This window comes from Pinus tabuliformis, chromosome 3_1 (assembly GCF_031772625.1).
Source record: "Pinus tabuliformis cultivar Carrire ecotype Pingquan chromosome 3_1, CPIR1, whole genome shotgun sequence".
In the NCBI taxonomy this organism is placed as follows: domain Eukaryota; kingdom Viridiplantae; phylum Streptophyta; class Pinopsida; order Pinales; family Pinaceae; genus Pinus; species Pinus tabuliformis.
The window spans coordinates 237929380-237950116 of record NC_142301.1 but is presented as its reverse complement, the minus strand read 5'-3'; the positions used below and the strand labels follow the sequence as shown (position 1 = coordinate 237950116).

Here is a 20737-nt window from a genome sequence, read left to right as displayed (position 1 = left end):
TATGATGTTAAATGTGCTCCTCATTACCAGGATTGAAGGAAGTTCACCAACAGGACAATGGAGCAAGTCAATTACCAATGCAGTTATGTTATGTATCTCCAAGAGGACCATGGCAGCCTAGTCAACCTAGTATGATGCAAGAGCCTAATCCACAATTTCAATTTTATGGATATCTACCTCAAAGTAATTGGAACACACCCTTTCCTTGGCAACATTGGCCATCTCAACCCCAAAACCATTCTTGGCAATAAGGTTGGCAAGGGACTTATCAGAGCCATCCACAATATCCTTAGTATTTTCCTCAATATCCTCCATACCCAACTCCATGTTATCCCTACCATTCACCTCCACCACAACCACAACCCCAACCACATCCATCTCAAATATCCACTCCCACTCAACTACCTGTACCACCATTTCAAAACCCACACATTGAAGTAGCTAAGACCACTTACAATGCTGAGGTACAACACTTCCAAACATCTCCTCTTGAGATCAATGGAATTCACCATAGCTCAGGAAGAGTATTGCAAAAAATAGATTACCTTGATATCATTGAAGGACCACATCTAGAAGAAGAAGATTCAAATGGGAAGACCACAGAATCATGGGTTGTACTTAAGGAAGAGTAGACATCAAAATCAAAGATCGAGAGAGCTCCCTCATGGTTACCATCAAATCCTCCATGTATTCAAGAGAAAAATCAGAAAAAAGAGGAATATTTGAAGGTCATGGTAGAAGAAGACATGAGGAATGATCCAGATAAGCAAGAAAACCAAGGACATCAAAGTTATATTGAGGTTTGGTTCTAGAAAATCAACAATATGGAGCATCACTTTCTTCTTAAACTATGCTTGATCCTTTCAAAGTCAAAACATTTGGTCTTTGAAATTCATGTACATGTCAAAGCATACATTTCAAGCCTACACATCATTTTTTCTGTCATCTTGATGTACACATGGCTCCATTGGAAGTATTCTTATACTTGAAAGTGATTTTTCTTTTCAAGTAGGGTAGGGTAGAAAAAAAAAACAGAAAAATATGAGAAAAAAATAAAAATCTTAGGTCAAAACCCCCTTTGAGGCACCTCAGATTGGCTCATTGATTGAAAACCTCGATAAGGTAGTAAATGGGTTGTGAAAAAAGGGAAAAAAAGAGAAAAAAATAAAAGATCCTAGGTGGAAACCTCCTTTGAGGCGCTTAGGCAAACCTACTAGTTGAAAACCTCATTGAGGCAGCTAGTAGGCCTAGAAAAAAATAAAAAAAATCCTTGCTCCATGTATCTCTTTGATGAATGTAGGTGCTCTCCAACATCTACAAGGAACAAAAACAAGTTGCCACCAAAGAAAGAAAAAATAGGTCAAACCTAGTCAAAAGAAGTCAAATTTTGACTTTCTCCTCCTTTGCTCAAATGCTCCAACAAGGCCAAGGCCATGCCAATCCATCACCCTCATCTATTTCCACCATCCACCCATCATTCTCAATCTTTTCCCATTCAATTTGCTTGTTGTCCTCAAAAACTACAAGGTTTTGTTTTACTACAGGAAACAAAAATACATAGAGCAAAAATTTAGTTTTCCCATAACATGAAAACCATGCATCCATTTAAAATTTTGTTTAATGGGGAGATGCATATGGATGATGGTAACATTCCCAAGCAATTTCAACAAATTCCAGTGCATGGTTTCCAAGAAATTGACCTCCATCACCTTCATCCATGTTTAGTTTTCCTCGAGATTCGTGCATCCATTGACCAGATTATTTTTATTGGAGGTTCATAATGATGATGGCAAGATGCTCAGACATTTTCAGGTCAATGCATTATATTGTTTGGGAGATATGGACAAAACAAGTCTGCTACAAGACGTTTTCTTGAATTACTACAAGAGTTTCTTGTAGTACTATAGGAAGTTCTGAAAATCTACAAGAAAGGCAGTCCGATGGAAAAATTATGATGCAGACCTATTTTGGGATAGGAAAAAAGGACATTGACTTCACCACATCTCAGCCAACACCCATCATGACCATGTCACTCTATGGCCACACCTTCCACTCATTCCAATACCTATTTACCCTCCAACAGAGAAAGGACACAAACATTAAAAAAAAGGGCAGCTACAACAGCCTATTTGGAAGTAACAGTAGGCTCCAGGCCTAACCTTCAGCACCATGATTGAAAGAGGAGAAGCATAACTACAGGCACAATGAAACTCCTCTAGAGCTCAGCAGCAACAGAGGAAGCCATCACCTACACATCAACAAGAAGACAACCCATCAGCAAAATAAGATCAACAAAAAAGAAAAAGGCAGTCAAGAAGATGTACCTGAGTCATGAGAAGCACAACAACATCAACTCAACAGTAGCATGCATGTCTCTCCAACAACCATCAGGTAGGTACAGGTATGCAATATTCTTGACCTATTCACTTGGGCATATTGTAGTTAGAAATTTGTTGTCAATGCATGAGAGATGAGGTTTTATAAGCTAAGGATGGGTCAGCAATCTCAACCACCTTCAACTAGTTAATTGCAGCTCACTCTTTCACTCATGCAATGTTGAAAAGTCAAAATTATGAAGGGTGATGATTTCAAGGAATGGGGACAACAATTAAAAGAAGAAATTTTTGCAAAGGTCAAGTCACCACAACATTCCAAGCCCTCCATCAACTTCATATTCACTATCTATCCATCATTCATCCATCCCATTTCATAATTTCAAGAACAAACCCTACACTCTATCTCACCCTGAAAGTTTCTTGAAAAAAACACAAACAAAGCATCCTCTCCATTTTAAAAAACGTACAACATTTCTCACCATTCCCATACGGTTTAAATACTCTGAAGGAAGAAGGAATGATTGCTACAGGAAGACAAAATGCTACAAGAAGGAAGAAAGGAACAAATTGTGCTAAAAAAAAAGGCCTGTGCCTAAGAGAGACTTGATCAAAATATAAAACTCCAAGGCCATTAGGCAATCGCCTAGGCCACAAAGGAAAAGAAGAAGGCAAGCTAATGGTCTCAAGAAACAATGATTTTTCTTTACACAAATATGTTTTTGGGCTTGTCCTTACAGAACTTACAACCAATATTCTTAATCAACAAGAGAGAGGCCACCAAGGCCATGAATGAGGCACAACAAGGTCACCAAGTTGCTCACATGATGAGCAACACTTTCACCAGGGGGTATGATGGGCCTCTAAATTAGACGTAAATTAAGGCCCCTGCCTATAAATTAAGCATAAGGCTCATCTAGCCATCCTTTAGCATATTAAACCTCTCTTTTTGCATTAGATAATGTATTTTTAACCTTAATATATTCGTTAGGAAGGTTTATGAATAATTGTATATTTGTGCCTAATAGTATTTATTTTGGTGGAATATTATGAGAATGTTGGGTAGATTATGAAGATTTGTAGGAGGAGATAATTTAGGGACTTGCTCCCTACTATCGGAGGATCACTATTAAATAATAAACCAATAAGATATTAAGGAATTATGGCACAGATTTTGGAACTCCAATGATTGAGAAAATCTAGGAATGTGTTCCTTGCCAGTTAATGCAGATTCCTAGTATTGGGAACCAAATCCACTAATTAAGGGATTTTGGTGGGGAAAGCTTCCTCCATTCACGGGGAATGATTCCTAATCATTTTTTATAAGTACCAAGTCAAATTTTCCTCTAGGGATAGATTTTCATTACTGTTCTTGTGGAGAGAACGCGTATTTCTGTAGTTCCATTGTATTTTCTTGCAGGGATGTAATTGTATTGATGAAAATAATGAAGATTGGTGTCGTTTTCAGCTTCTAAATCCTTTTCTCCTTCATATTTCTCTGAGTTTCCTTGGGCTTGGCCATCCTAGGAGCCTCAAATCTCTTTTGTATCATTTTCTTTCCTTCTTTTCATTTCTTATTCACATGCATCTCTTCTTTTTATTTGTTTCTATTTAGACATTTAGTATTAATGATTTCTTGTTGTAGGATTGGGTTAAATGGTTGATGTATGTTCTTTTGCAATATCGTAAGCATCATTTCATCCTTGGAAAATTTTTGGAAGGTCATAGTAATCATTAAGCTACTTGGATTAACTTTCTTTTTCCCAAATCTAGATTTCTGGAACTCCTTTGTTGCAAAGAACAGTAATTTATGTTATTATTAAGAGCATGCTAACGAGCTTAAATCAAGTTGGTTGCACTTGCATTAAATCACAAAAACATTCTAGTTCATAACAGAAATTACCCAATTTCATTTGCACATTATTAGGTTAGGTATTTTATAGATTTGCTAGCTCACCAGTTCTCAAATTTCTATATTTTCGACTAGTAATTTTCTATTATTTTTTTAGCATGGGTTAACAGAGGTATTTTTGAGTGATTCCACCTAGAATTCGGACCTAAGACATCCTAGTCAATAAAAAAATTGTTCCCATCTAATTTGGATTTGATTCTCTTGGTCATTTGATGAATTATAATTTCGTATAGTAAATTTGTAACATCTTGTAGTAAAATAGGGAATCCGGTAGGAGAACTAGGGGATCCTGTATGAGAACTTGGGGATCCTATAGGAGAACTAGTACATCTTGTACGATATCCTGTAGTAGCTTATTTTGAGCCCGAATTGAGAAAAATCATCATTGAGAACTGAAAGAAATCATAATAAAGAATGAAAGACACGACTTACAAAAATATAAGCACGTGCATTGAAATTTGCTAAGCCTGTGCATTGCAAATTTTCTTATTAGCATATTTTAAGCATATCATTTAACTATTTCAAGTTTTGGAGATTTTGGACAAACAATTTTTTGTCAAATTGCGATATTATGTTATTTAAAATGTGTTCTGGCTTGCATATATGGATTCGACACTTGAGAAAACCCATAGAACACTCAAATTCTTGAAATATCGCAGTTCAAACTTACAATTTAAACAAATTCATACTTAACTATGAACAAATTCCACTGAAAAATATGCCCATAACAACTCCAAAACCTATAACAAATAGACTACTAGCAGAGGCAACAACAACTGTCGCTGCAAAAATATTGTTAAATCTGTATAATACTGGGTAGCCTTCCAGGATTATTATATAGAGATAATTGATGCTTCTCAGCTCATGAGGAAATGCTTCATACTGTATTTGTAGTGACTATGGGATTGATTTAGTCATAGAAGGCACTAGCCTGTTTGTTGACAGGGAAGGTTGCAAAGAAGGTTTTGATCACAACTTCTGGAAAGTGTTATATTACTACATATGTTTGTGGTGTGAATGAGGAAAAATATAATCCCGCAGAAGAAATTATTAACAATGCCTCCTGCACTACTAATTGCATGGCTCCTTTCGTTAAAGTTCTGGACCATAAATTTAGTGAGTGTCATATGTTTAAATAGAATGAACAATATATTCATTTTTTCCTCTATTTCATGTTGAAATCTAACATATCATTTCGTACTATTGATCACCATAGTTTATCTGGATTTAGAATGGCATTGTTTAGTTACTATTTGAGGACATTTCTTTGTTCATGTTCAATATGCTTGCCAATGTACACCTAAATTTGTTTAGTGCAGGAATCATCAAGGGCACCATGACAACAACTCATTCATATACTTGTGATGAGATACTTCTTGATGCTAGTCATAGATATGTTAGGCGTGCTAGAGCTGCAACCTTGAACATTGTCCCAACATCAACAGGAGCAGCAAAGGTAGTGGCACTAGTTCTCCCAAGTTTGAAAGGGAAACTGAATGGAATTTCTCTGAGAGTGCCAACACCCAATGTATCAGTTGTTGACTTGGTTTTTCAGGTGGAGAAGAAGACATTTGCAGAGGAGGTGAATGCAGCATTCCGAAAAAGTGCAAATAAAGAGATTAATGGCATCCTTTCACTGTGTGATGAGCCTCTAGTGTCAATATATTTCAGGTGTTAAGATGTCTCCTCAACTGTGGATTCATCACTCACAATGGTGATGGGAGATGATATGGTGAAAGTGGTTTCTTGGTATGACAATGAATGGGGTTATTCACAGAGGGTTGTTGATTTGGCTGACATCGTTGCCAACAATTGGAAGTCTTAGACAATTAATTTCTCCTTGCTCAACCTAAGTTGCTACATAACAAATATGGTTGGTTTCGTTTTCAATTATTATTTTTCCATGAAATGAGCCACTTAGTCTAATATATGTAATGTATGTTTCATGTTGTTTATTTCATGAAAAAATTATGAACAGTTTTTCAAATTATATTACAATTTTTTGGTTTTTGCAAGGTGCTTTGCATAATTCTTTTTCCCCTCTATTGGTAAGGGATGCCTTATTCAACTTACTGACATCATAGTTTCAAGCTCATAGTGTGTATTTATTAAGTTTATTTTTTGAATTACATTCTGAATCATAGAAATTTTAGATAAAAAAATTATTCAATTTGTTAATTGTTTTGAGAAATTGTGTATCATAATTGAAACCACTCATCTTGGTAAGTGGTACTTGGATTTGGAGGAAAAGATAACCTCCTTGCAACTAAATCCCTTGTGATGCTTCACAACCATCAATTTTCACTCAATATCCATCATTTGATAAAGTGCAAGGGCAAGTTATGTGCCAAGAGGGAAAGGATGTGGGATTGGCCTTTCTTGTCACCTTGGTCTATGAAGAGGGAATAGGTAGATGAGTGATAGAGGATTTGGGATCCTTTTCCCATTTGTAACAAAAATGGTGGGTGGTTTTCCATGATAAGTGGGCCCCCAAAAAAAGTGTACACATTATGATAAAAGGAAAAGAATATATGAGGGAAGGAAGAAAGAGGAGCAAAGAGAGAGAGAGAGAGAGAGAGAGAGAGAGAGAGAGAGAAGGGTGATTGAGTGATGAAAGTTCAAATAAAGGTGGCCAAGGAGTTGATGCTGCAACTTCTTAGGGTGACATGTGGACCTGAGGTGGCACATCAAAAACCACATCGAAAACATCCCAGATCAACAAAAGTTTCCCTATGTTAAAAAAACAAAAATAAATAAGTTTGGACACAAAATCTTATTTTAGCCATAATAGGAGAAATAAACTCCAAGTTATATGAAAAATTTGGGTTAAGTCTATAATGAGGAAAATCATAGAGGTGCCAATGAGGGCCACTAACCAATTATGCACATGGTCCTACTTCGTATCTTTTGTTGAGCATTATCTTCTAGTCCTACTTCATATCTCCAGTGTTACTACATGCAGTGAGAAATGATGTGTATGTTAGGTATCTAGTGAGATGCCATGCTTAACCGTTGGTACTCATAGATCATCATGTATAGTAAGGTCAACACCAATATATATTCCTTCCTTCCGATATTTTATGATAGGAATCCCCACATCATACTTATCTTTATTAAATGATTGTGACAAAAATGGCATTAATTGTGTCTCGCTGCTTCCAAATGCTTTGATCATTGTGAAGAAAATGATCAGGCAACCTTTGCAAGGCCCTGGTAGCATCTTCAAGTTCCTCATAGTCATAAGACTATGAACTCAGTCTTGAAATGTATCTTCTCATGTCATTTTTCATTCAATGGTATAATCTATAGGGAACTCTTCACACAAATATACATAGAGCCTCCATATAACAAAGTAGGATTCTTACAAATCTTGTGAGGAGGAAAAAGGTTTTTTCTTCAGGGCTCCCCGTTTAATACCCAACATAATTGAGGGTACCAGTCTACAAAAAGGAGATTCACCTCTGAAATGATGGAAAGGGTTTCTCCCTTGCAATAATTTCTTAAGTGAACATTTTGGATATTAACTTGCCATTATGGGTGTCACTACATAAATGCAAAATTTTTCAGAATAAAATAGGCATTCTAGTTTTTGTCTTCATAAATTAGAAAGTACTACTAAGCATGTATTCCATAACGTCTTCCTATTCTTCAGTGTAAATATTGTTTTACAAACATTACCTACCACCTCCATATATGCCCAACCAATATTGGAAAATGTTTCATAAAATTCCTCAAATCGAAGGTGTCAATTTAACTCCCATAATGACTTTGTATACCCTATCATTAAACTCCACCAAACTACAAACTGATGTCATTTGAAATAAAATCTATTTCAATTGTTCTCACTTTTTCTGCATTATCCCACCTTCCATCTGCAACATGAATGCTTCATAGAAGTTCATAAAATTCAGAATTTCCAGGCTCTAAGTTGCAAAGGTGTTCCACTTAACTCACCTACCTAAAAAATGCAATGAATTCAGGATGCATCAAACAGGGACCTACACAATAGGATCATTTTATAGTGTCATATTTCTTAAGAAAGTCTCGAGACTATCTAAAATAATATGAATGACCAATATGATCAACTATGCAAAAATACTATTTCTGGCACAAGACTTCTGACTTGAGCTCTATGAATGTTTTTCCAACTCTATCCATGAGTTTTGGATGACTGCAAGTACACAAAAGTAAAAGAGAGAAAGAAAGAAATACTTACATCCTTATACTTGTTACAACAGATATAAATTGAAGGTCAAGTGTAAGGAAAATCTAAATCCATGCAGATGTTAATATGATATTAGCACTAACTATAGTCAATAAATTAAATTAATTATTTGTTAGAAAGGAAAGAATACATAGATTAAGAGCACAATAAAGATGTAACTAAAAGGAAGACATATCCTTAAAAATACAAAATTAGCTGTCTAGGTTGGAGCACAAACACCTAACTATATAACAACACAAGGGATACCATTGAAGTATGTCAAGTGGAGGGATGGAATATTGGGAGCAAAAGATCATATTAATGAAACATATCAAAAGTTTATGTTGAGCTTAAAAGATTTAAATCGTTGAAGGGTATGGATAGCCTACAATAATATTCCTACCATTGACCTTTGGAGAGTTCATTTCACATAGCAATCAATCAGAGTCTTTATGGTTGCTTAAAAGTAACCAAATGTTATTATAACAAGCATATATGTTGAAGAAAGACAAATAATCAACTAGAAGAGCTTGAATGTTTGTTCATTAAATATAACCTACCTCTAAGATCAAAATGGATAAGAACCAAACTTTTCTCAAGCCATATTTATTCTTTGTGCCAACAGAAGCAGGGTGCTTGATAGCCCAGGGTGGGGGAGATCCCGATGTGTGGGTGTGTCACTAATACAACAAAATGAACAAAAAAAAGACCTGATGTATTATTTATTTAAAGACTTCTACATAAAATAAAAATGAAATGACATCATATTTATTTCAATTTCTATATTTAAATTTTAAGCAATTACAAACTAACATAAATCCATCTTATCCTTAGGTCTATTAAACATCGATAGGGATAAAAAAAGGCAAGGTGAAAACCTCAAACATATTTTCTCGCACCAATGGATATTGTTTGAACTAAAATTAGGGGGTTGTAGCTATACTTGTACAGCTTGTTACACCAAAAAAATGGGATAATTCTATCTCCAATACTCATATCCATCCATCTCCATCCATCTCCATCCATCTCCATCTCAAGACAAGTAGGACGGTGAAAGTTTTTTTTCACAAATTCCATTCTCTAACGTAGCTACTTGGAAACTATTTTACAAACTAATTAGATAACAAGATACATAGATAGATAATACATAATTTTTCAATAAGCCTCAAAGGAAGTACCCAAACTCGACAAGCAAGGATTGTAATCCCAATGCTTTATTCCATTTAAATTCTTGTTCTCGCATTTCTTTCACAGATTTCGTCCCTGTTGCAACTATCATAGAGCTTAATGTTTGTTTAACTACACTTTCATAAATGATAGTTCGAATGTCTGCCTTTTGTAACCCCTAGGCCAAGGGACCATCTTCCCTCACTATCTCTAATTATTGTTCCTCCCATGGATTATGAATTTGTTGTTTCACCACTTTTCCCTTATATTTCTTCTCCACTTTTGCATTTTTTGCCTTTTTTTATTTTTTGCACTTATCTTCTTCCTGTTAATTTTCTAAGGACTTCTTGTGGCTCATTTTCCACTCCTTACTCATATATTTATATTCCAATACATGATAAATGTCTTTATATTCCATATCAGGAACATACATATTTCAGTCCTCGAGGGATTGCTTAGACAAATAGGCTCATAGCCATTAAAAGAAATACTCATTATGAGTTCAACACATTGTGAGATGTAGGATTTCTCCCTACCACCTATGCTAAACCTAATTGACATTCCATGAGAAATATATTTATATTCCATATAAGGAATATACTTATAATGAATATACTTGTTTTGGTTCTTGATGGATTACTTAATAAGGCTTGAAGCCATCAGAAGAAATACTGAGTATGAACTTTGTTAGCCCTTTACAAAGACTTTATTATTCAGTGAAAGATTCACAAAGATCTTATAAGATTTTATAATTCAGTGAAAGATTTGCCATGATTTTACAAGATAATATAATTTGGCGAGAGATTCACCAAAAAATTATATATACATATTATATTATTGATAAAATCGCCTTCCATTTTTTCCTATGTATCATGGGTATTTTCCCATTTATTATACATATAAAATTAGGGGCACTCTTGTTATAGCTCCAAATCTCGCTCTTATGGTTTGTGATGCTGCACTCATGGCCTAGGGCAACCCCTCCTTCCAGACCTAGTAAAAAATTTAAAAAACTGTGTTTTATCCCTTATACGCGACATTTCACTGAGTTAAATGCGTGTATATGCGGGTAGGCATATACCCAACCCGCGTGTATGTATTAAAACTTAAAAAATATAAAACTCCTTAATTTCGGGCAGAGATCGCGAGATTTACTTGCTGATCACTTGTTAGTGCCCGTGGCCCAACTGTTCCCAACCAACTCCCAACTAAAAAACTACTTTGGGAGAGGTATAAAAAGACCTCAATGGGAAGGCCTAAGGGAGGAGAGAAGAGAGAGAAAGGTTATTATGCTGAGATTTTTCCCTGACCAGGTCTGAAGATCCTTGTGCCTCCTGCACTTCCCCCATTTGTACAGGAAACCTTTGTTTCCTTGTGTGTTGATGTTCATCCACTACTTGTGACATCATGGAGTAAGTCATGGAAGGAGTTTTGTTAAAGGCTTGAGGCTGGACGAATCTGGAAGAAAGCTTTGCTTGGAGCCTGCGAAAGGTGACTCAGGTGAAATTATTCATTTTCTGTACTTTATTTGTCTATAATAAAAGAAACACATGTCTTGGTTCCTGATATAAATCTTCTTTATGTTTATGATATTCATGTTGGAATTCATATGTGAATGGTTGTTTAAATTTCATAACTAACTACCTTTCTTTATAACATGAAGATGGTTTCTTTATAAGGTTTTGTCCATATACTGCTGTGTTCTCCGGAATTGGTTGTTTTGCAGGACAAAGGAGCAAGAGGAACTTGAAGAAGGGTTTGGACCCTAAAGGACCTTCTCAAACGTAGGACCTAAGGTACACCCCCTTATCATAGAATTTTCTTATAATAGCTTAATGGTTGTGTGAATGTGTGTTTCTCTGTATAGACAACTTTCAGTCTACTAGGGTTTCAATCCAAAAGCCCTAGGGGAACATTTCCCTTAACAGAATTGGTGACTCCACTAGGGACAACATTGTTGTTGTTCCTAGTTTGGGAGTTTTCAAGCCAATCAGGTCTCAGCTGCCTGCTTGCTTGCTGTTGCTATGTGGTTTGTTCTTGAATTCTAAGTTTTGCCAGTTTCTTCAGTTTGTTTTTTATTTTTCTTGAAATCTTTTATATACGCTGTTTTTCTTAGTTACAGAGGCATATATACACATGTTTCCTTAAGTGAACCCGCGTATATGCAGGTTTCCTTAGGCACAGTCGCGTATACACGCAATCTGTACATAAGTACAGTCGCATATATCTAGCAATTTTCAAGATTTTTAAATCTTTTTACCTCTGAAGGTCTGTCTGGTGGTTTGATTCAGTCTGAAACAGTCACTGTCCAGTATCAGTTGTTAGTTTTACAGCAAGCATCTTGTTCCAAATTCTCTCTGATTGTAAGGAGTATTGGTCTTGTTTTTGTTGTTGCAAGCGTCATCGTTTTTTGCTTAAGCATGCAAGATTTCTTGCTGGGAATCTTGGTTGCTCTGATTCATCAGGGCAGGAAGATTGATCTCAATCTTTGTGTTAAATCTTGCTTTTGGTGACTCGTTGTTTGCTTGACAAAACTACTTTTTGTGACCATCCACTTCTTTGTTTCATGAAAGTTGTTGATTGATGCTTTCTTGAAATTTATCTTTTTGATATTTTTGGTTTTTGTTGCCAAAGTTTTCATTGCTGCTTTTGATTGTTAAGAGCATCCTTAAACACATTTCTTTTTGTTGAGTTTTCATCCATTGTGTGGTGTCAACTTGCAAAAGTGTTTGTTGCCTACTCTTCAATCACAAAGTTTCAGTTTTGTTGAGAGCATTTTTGAAAAGACATTTTTGTTGTTGCTTTTGAAGAAAACTTTTTGAAAAAACTTAGTTTTTCTTTCTTGAACTTGGTTTTGATTTGGTTTCCTTTTAGTGAATGAAAGTGATTTTGTTTGTCTTGAAACTTCTTTTTAGTGTTTAGACGAAATGAATGGTAGCATCTCATATTCCATCTAGACATTTTAAGTGGCAAAATAAAAATTGATAAGTGAGCAACTTTCATTTCTTGATTTTAGAGTAGTTTTGAATCTCGCATTAGCATATATTTTTTGCATTAGGATCGATTTGCATATCTTTTTAGGCATCCATAGCTTTGTTAACTTTTGTGAGTGTGAAGCGTGAATTAAAGAAAGGAAAAAAAAATTGTTTTATTTGAAGTTCCTCTGAACACTGTAGAGATTTCTTTTCATCGAAAAACGAAAACAAGTGTTTGCATGTAGTTTGGTTTTTATTAATTTCTTTTGCATCAAAACACCACTAGTTTCACTTCCATTCATCCCGTGACTTAAAGAACAACCTATTTTAAAATCAAGCACTAATTAAAATTCACTAATTTTTTTTTTAAGTTAGATACACCAACAAGTTTTACGATTTTAGGGCCTTGGATTAGGCGAGTGGAGAGTTAACTCTCCAAGGCCATTTAAACTATCAAACATAGGAGTCTGAATAGTGAGTAAAAATCCAATAGCGTTAGGAAGACCAAGAAAGCTACAGATCTGGGAGTTAAGCACGAGGGTCTGTGAAGATAGTGAAGAGAGATACCCCATCTCCTACTTGTCCGAACTTACCTCACGACTATTCCGCCTAGATTCTGAGACGAGTTGGTATCCATAGTTACTACTCCTAGGGATCTACATAGGTGGCTGCGAAGGGGAATCCCGTGGCACCTGAGGTCAACATTACATCACTCTCAACGGTACTACTGGAGGGCACCCTTGCGAAGCTTGGGGGCTTGGACCGGCACAGGCTATTGTTAGGAGGTCAGCATAACTTCCTCTGTTACCTTCGCTGATAGGAATAGGCCCTCATCATCCCAGACTATCTTTGAAAGGCCCCTTAATTCACTTTATTGTATTTTGGTGTTCGGTCCTAATCACCCGGAGCGGAAATACTTGGATGTTGTTTGACTGGCTGATATCTTTAGGGACTTTATAGTGTGTGCTCTATGCTCTTAGTTGGCCTAGCTTTCAATTTATTGAGTCTTTAGTTAGATCATAACAAAAAATTCAAAGTGGCTGACCGATCACCTAGATGGTCTCGAAGACTTCGTGGTCTTTCGCCACCAAGTTTAGAGCCTTCTCCTAGAAGGCGCAGAGGTAATACTGCTGGTGGGTTTCATCCCACGGCAATTGATGCATCGGGGATTGATCCTCCTATCGGGGGCATTAGTGTTTAAGCAAGGCGTGGCACTTCCGCAGAACAAGAGAGGAACACTCCAGTTCTTTCTTGAGTTCTCTTTCAAGCGGAGAATAACATAGAGGTAAAATAACTCTCAGAGTCATTAGCGGCTCTGAATTCCCCCCTACCATCTAGCCATCCAGATGTATTACAATACATTGAGACTCCGACACATAGACCGTCAAGTCCAAGTTACGCTACGGGCTTACCATCGATGACCACTACTGGAAGCATGGCTTCTACTACAAGTGCTACAACTATGCAGACTCCAACATCGGTACAAGGGGGAGGAACGATTTCCATCTCCTCTGCTTCTTTGTTTGGATCTTTTTCTAGCACATCTTTAGTTGGGTCTACCTCCATTCCATCCACGAGTGGAAATTCCCAAACCAATGCTTTTGGTTCTGGATTCTTCCCATTTGGCACCCATTCACAGGGTATTGCATCAGTTCCATTTAGTGTCGCCACGTCCATGATGGGTGGATCAGCTTCATTTCAGGGCTTTCCTTTCGGAAGTGGTCATATACCACATTCCAACCTGATGATAGGAAACATGCCTTTTTCTTCTATAGGACAAAGCAACAATCCTTTCCAAGGTTGGACTAACCCTGGGGTTAGTGGCACGGGAACTGGGAATCTGTTTTTCAGCCAACAAGGGAATAGGCCGTACTTCACAGTTAGTTCAATTCAAAGTATTCCTCCCTTAGCTTCGGCTTGGAATCCGTATCAGGGGTTATCAACTCCTTATAATCCTTTAGGAGGAAAATTTGCTGGTTATGGAGGCTTTGCGGCCGGAGTTGGTCAAACTCCGAATTTTGTTGGATCACAAGGCTTGCCTTTTGGTTCAGCCAGTTCTGCTGGTTACTTCGAGCAGCCTGGTTATTTCCAAAATCCAGGCCAATCTTTTCAAAACTTTGGGAGCTCCGCCCAGTCTGGGTGGAATCCCCAAGGTCCTCCTAGGCTTCCGTTTCTGGCAACTTTGAACTTGCAAGATCTCACTAAGTTAACAAACGATCCAATCAAGTACAATCCGGCCTGGCCTCCGGTCCCAATCAAACTCCCTTCTGACATTCCAAAATTCGAAGGGAAGAGCGGTGAAGACCCAGGCGACCATGTAACCACATTCCATTTGTGGTGCTCATCGAACTCCCTTATCGATGACTCGATTAGGTTGATACTTTTCAGCGCACCTTGACTGGTAATGCGGCCAAATGGTATATAGAGTTGTTAGGGGGAAGCTTTACATATTTCGCTGACCTAGCTAATATTTTCTTAAATCATTTCCAGTTGCTCGTCCGTTATGATGCCGGAACTGAACTTCTGGCCACTTTTCGTCAGGATAAGGCAACTCACATTTCTGACCATTTTCAGGAATGGTGACGAAGAAAGAGGCTCATTAAAGCCTAAATCCCTCCGGAGTATCGTCTCGAATAGTTTTTGAAATCGTTACAACCCGAGATCTCTAAGGATGTCTCCATGTCTGGAGTCTATTCTGAGGAGCAAGCCATTTTTAGGGACCAGCAATTAGAATTGATCTATTCTTAGTCTAGGATCCTACAAAAATACTTGCCAGATGCTCCTGGGTCTAAGGTTGACATAGCCAAGTCGAAGCCAAGTCCCCATGCAGATGGTATCGTTGGGTCGGTAGGCACAAATGCGGTGAACTTGTTGAACCAATTGCAGCAGTTGTCTTTACAAACTGCTTCTAACAACCAAGTCACATCGTCTAATCCTCCAGCTTCCCAAACCTCTTCGATTAATGTCGTCCAATTTGATAACCCCAAAGGAAATCAAAATTCCAATGGGAAAAAGAAAGGAAGAGGTAAGAAAAAGAACCAGGATGGGAAGGCTGACGAAAATAAATCCGGCAATAATGCTGGTGGTGGTAGAAATGAGTCTAGAAAGAAAGTCAAGTTTCCATGCAAGTTTTGTAGTGGAGACCATTTAACTCACCTCTACCCCAAGATTGAAGATGCTCAGTGCTTATTAGGGCAGCAAGGGACTTCTAGTTCTCAGGCTGTGTTAACCAACCCTTTTCCCCAAGGGCAACAACTTCTTGCTAGCGCGAGTTCAAACCCTGGAACCTTCGCAGGGGGCAACCAGGAAGGGGAAAAATCATCAAATGTTTTCATGATGGGTTCTAACATCCATGTGGCTACTCGATCACATGATTACGGTGAAGCCGAAACTTCCAAGGACAAGACTGCTCTTGGAAATACCGACCTTCATATTGAGCATCCCCCTTACGAGAATATACCACGGATACCGAAAGGTTCCTCTAAACGCGCGACTATTAATCATAATGCTAGGACCACCCAGAATTACTCCACTGTTGAGGATCTGGCTCAGAGTCCGTGCGCCATGTCCGCTTTAGAGGTTCTCCAGTCGTGTCCGGCTCAACGAAGTGCTTTACTTTCCGCGATTGGGGCAGTCGATCCAACTAACTCTTTAGTGCTCACTTTTGACATGTTAAATGTCAAAAAGTGACTCCCACATCATATGGCTTTTCAAATAAAGTCTTCATACCGGAAAATTAACATTTTTCATACCATTATCGATGAAGGAGCTTCCACGTGTGTCATGTTGATGTCATGTTGGAGGGCTATTGGATCGCCTTCGGCTGTTCCTTCACCTACCGTCTTGACTGCATTTGATGGTCATTCTCATAAGCCGCACGGGATTATCTCGGCCTTTCCTATATGTGTTGGGCGGAAGGTGGTCAATATTGAAGTAGAAGTCATAGATGCTAACCTAGACTACAATCTCCTCTTAGGAAGGAACTGGGTATATGAAATGGACTTCGTTGTTTCGACTCTGTTTCATGTCATTTGCTTTCCTCATGAGGGGAAAATCATTAAGGTTGATCAATTGGATTATTGTCCAGTTGATCCTCAAGCAAGCTCTGACTCTACTGTTCCCTTAGTGGATAACCTCCATCTGCCTACTAATAATTTAGGAGTGGGGATGTATTCCTCATTGATGGGTACCTTTGATCTTCCCTCTCCTTTTGCTAGAATCAATGTCGTTTCATCATCTAAGGAGTCTCCTCGAGAAGAGTTCTTCCGAACTCGTTATTTTTCAGACCCTTAGACCTTGCCTTCACCTATGCCCACATTAGTTGAAGGACAAGTAAATGGAATGGCATTCCCTATATCTGCAGCTAAGCTTAGATATCAGTCTATCATCAACTCTGCAGACCACCACTCTACTCCTTTTTCCGAAGAGGAGTTAGATGGTGATGTGGACCCGGCCTGGAGCCTTGATTCTACCTCTGCCTTGGACTGCTTAGATTCAGTTTTACCTTCTGAAGAAGCAATCCTCGAAGCAATGATGGGTATAGATCAACCTTGGGAAGACTTACACCATCGTTCATACTTTCTTCCTCCATTGCATGAAGTAGAATCTAGATTCTCCGAGCTCTTTACTAGTGATGTTTGTACAGTGTCAAATCCTTTGGCTCCAGCACACATTCGTGCCGAAGGTAATATGTCAGTGATTTCAAAAACGATACCTATAAACATCTCTAGGGACCCTAACGTGATTGAGAATCTCTTCATCGGAATTGAATGTTCCCCTGAAGAAATTCAAATTTACACCGACCTTTTCAAGAAATTTCCAGATGTATTTGCTTGGCCTTATGAAGAAATACCTGGCATTGACCCATCTATAGTTCAACATGAGATTAAGACGTATGAAAAAGCCAAACCGGTTCGTCAAAGGCTTCGGTCAGTTAACCCTAGGAAAGCAGCAACTATCAAAGCTGAAGTTGAGAAACTGCTAAAGGCGGGTTTCATATACCCTGTTCCTCTTACTGATTGGGTTTCTAATCCAGTCCCTATAGATAAAAAGCAAGGAACAATCTGAGTATCCATTGATTTTAGGGACCTAAACAAGGCTTGTCTGAAAGATAATTACCCCACACCATTCATTGATTAGATTATCAACGAGTGTGCGGGTAATGAGATTTTTTCCTTCATGGATGGTTTTTCTGGTTATAATCAAATTTCTATCTGTCCTGAAGATCAACATAAGACAACCTTTATATGTCCCTGGGGTACCTTTGCATATAGAAAGATGCCTTTTGGTCTTAAAATTGCTGGAGCCACTTTTTAGCGGGCCATGTCATATGCTTTCCACGACATCAAACATGTCATCGAAGCTTACTTGGATGATCTCGCTGCTCATTCTCGAAAGAGAACTGATCACCCTAGTCATCTTCGAATGGTTTTTGAGCGATGTATTTTTTATAAAATCTGGTTGAATCCCAACAAGTGTGTTTTCACGGTTACGTCCAGTCGGTTGTTAGGGTTCATTGTGTCAAATGAAGGGATTCCAGTTGATCCCTTCAAGGTTGAGGCAATAGATCAGTTGCCTCCCCCATCCTTAATTCGACAACTTCAAAGTCTTCAAGGGAAGGCTAATTTCTTAAGACGGTTTATAGCAAACTATGCCGAGATCACTAAAGGGTTCATGCATTTGCAATGGAAAGGAGTTCCATTTGTGTGGGATGATTTTGCGCAGCGGTCGTTCGATGCTTTGAAAAAGGCATTAGTCTCTACCCCGCTTTTGAGTCCACCAGATTATGGTAGAGACTTCCTTTTATATCTCGCTACAGCAGAATCAACCATTGGTATGGTTCTCGTTCAGAAGGACGATGATGTCCATGCTGTCCAGCAACTCCATCATTATATCCTGTTACGCAAAACTTTTGTCTTAGCGGCGGTCAATCCATTTCAATTTGTCCTCAGTAGGTGAGTGATTGGGGGAAAATATAATCGATGGATAGTCATTTTGCAAGAATTCGATCTCGAGTTCTTGTCTGCCAAGTCTAAGAAATCCATGGTTTTCACTGAGCTAATTTCTGAGCTGCCTTGTGGAGAGGATATTGTTTATGAGGAAAGTTTTCCCAACGAACATTTATTCCTCATCTCTTCACTCGACCCTTGGTATGGAGATATCATTGTCTATCTCCAGACTTCGAAGTTTCCCTCTACTTTCTCCAAGGATGAATGTCGAAAATTACGTCACCAGGCTAAAAATTATGTTATCATTGGTGATACATTATACCATCGAGGGGTTGATTCAATCCTTTGGCACTATTTAACCTTAGAGGAAGCAGAGTTAGTGCTAAATGACTGCCACAGTGGAGCTTGTGGTGGTCATCTATCAGGGCTTGCTATAGCCCAACGCATCTTACGCATTGGCTATTTTTGGCCTTCACTCTTTAAAGACTGTGTGGAAGTGGTCAAACGCTGTCACCCCTGTCAAATTTTTACTCGAAATATGCGCGTGTATCCAGCTCCTCTTTTTCCTGTCGTCACCGTTAGTCCCTTTACTAAGTGGGGTATTGACTTCACAACTTGTAATCCACCTTCAGCGGTGAATCACAGGTACATTATCGTGGCTGTAGACTACTTTACAAAGTGGGCCGAGGCCATGCCCACTTATAAAAACGATAGTGACATGGCAGCGCTGTTCCTTTTTAATCAGGTTATCTCAGGATTCAGTATCCCGAGAGAGATTGTCACTGATCATGGCAGTCATTTCCAGAATCAACTGATGTCTGAATTGGCCCTCAAATTGGGTTTCTGGCAGGAGCATTCGTCTCCTTATTATCCTCAGGCCAATGGACAGGTCGAGGCAGTCAATAAAACTCTTAAGACGATCCTCCAACGAAAAATCGATAAAAATCGGTCCAATTGGCACGTTATGTTGTATTCGGCTCTTTGGGCATACCGGACCTCCGTAAAGACTGCTACTGGTTTTACATCTTTTCAGTTGGTTTATGGGATGGAATCTATCTTTCCCATTGAATGTGAAATTCCATCTCTTAAGTTAGCTGCTGAGCTCCTTCCAGAGACTTCGAGTCTTGAAGAGTGCCTCCTTCACTTGGAACATCTTGATGAGTAGTGTCGAGATGCCGCCACGATGAATGAGGCTCATATGAAAAGGGTTAAAACGTAGTATGATATATCTGTCCGTCCTCGAGTCTTTTCTGAAGGTGACCTTATCTTGGTCTATGACCAAGATAAAGACACCTTGGGGGTAGGAAAGTTTAAGCCTATGTGGTACGGTCCTTTCATTATTAAACGAGTTTTAGAAAAAGGGTCATATGAGTTAATCGATTTTGAGGGAAACAAGCTGGCGGAGCCCCGAAACGAGCTCTACCTAAAGAACTACTTTGCTTAAGTAGGAGTTAGGCAATGGCTTCTTTGTACATTATGTATATTTGTACATATATCATCGAGAGTTTTTTGATATCAGCACTTTTTGGTCTGTTGTGGCAGGTGTTGATGGATGACTTGGTCTATTTTGGATTCGCCGATGGTGCTAGTCGGCACACTCGGAATCTTGCTTCCACAACTTGGGTACTCTATTATCCAACTTGTCAATTGATGGTATCAAGAGGCGTATGCATCGATCCCGCTTCAAATAATACGGCTAAGTATACCGCAATTATTAATTTACTATCCGAGGCAATTTCTCACGAGATCGACTCGTTGGTAGTTTATCTTGATTCTCAATTGATAGTGTCACAGTTAGACAACATTTATCGGGTAAGGGATCCATGTTTATATCACCAGTATTTAAAGGTGAGGTTGTTGCAAAGATCATTTACTTATATTAATTATTTTCACATTCCAAGATCTCATAATTGGTTAGCTGATTCTATCACTAATCAAGCATTAGACTGGCACATCAATCATTCATCACAATAAAATAAAGCATCAAAAAGTCGAACTGTATATCTCTCTCTCTCTCTATATATATATATATATATATATGTCTCGAGTGTACATATGTTTGTCCAAAAAATATACAAAATTGGGACTCAAATGCCCATAATCATGTCCGGCATATCTAATGCCCCGGCTCAGGATGAGCGGCTAAGTAGGTAACTATCGCATTGGCCACACGCCGAAAAGTGCGAACCCAGTCACGT

The 20737-nt window shown here is 38.3% G+C and overlaps 1 pseudogene; it reads left to right on the top strand.

Moving 5' to 3' along the window:
- Positions 1–6116, top strand: part of LOC149186679 (glyceraldehyde-3-phosphate dehydrogenase A, chloroplastic-like) — a 48690-nt pseudogene extending 42574 nt beyond the window's left edge.
- The last annotated feature ends 14621 nt before the right edge of the window (positions 6117–20737 follow it).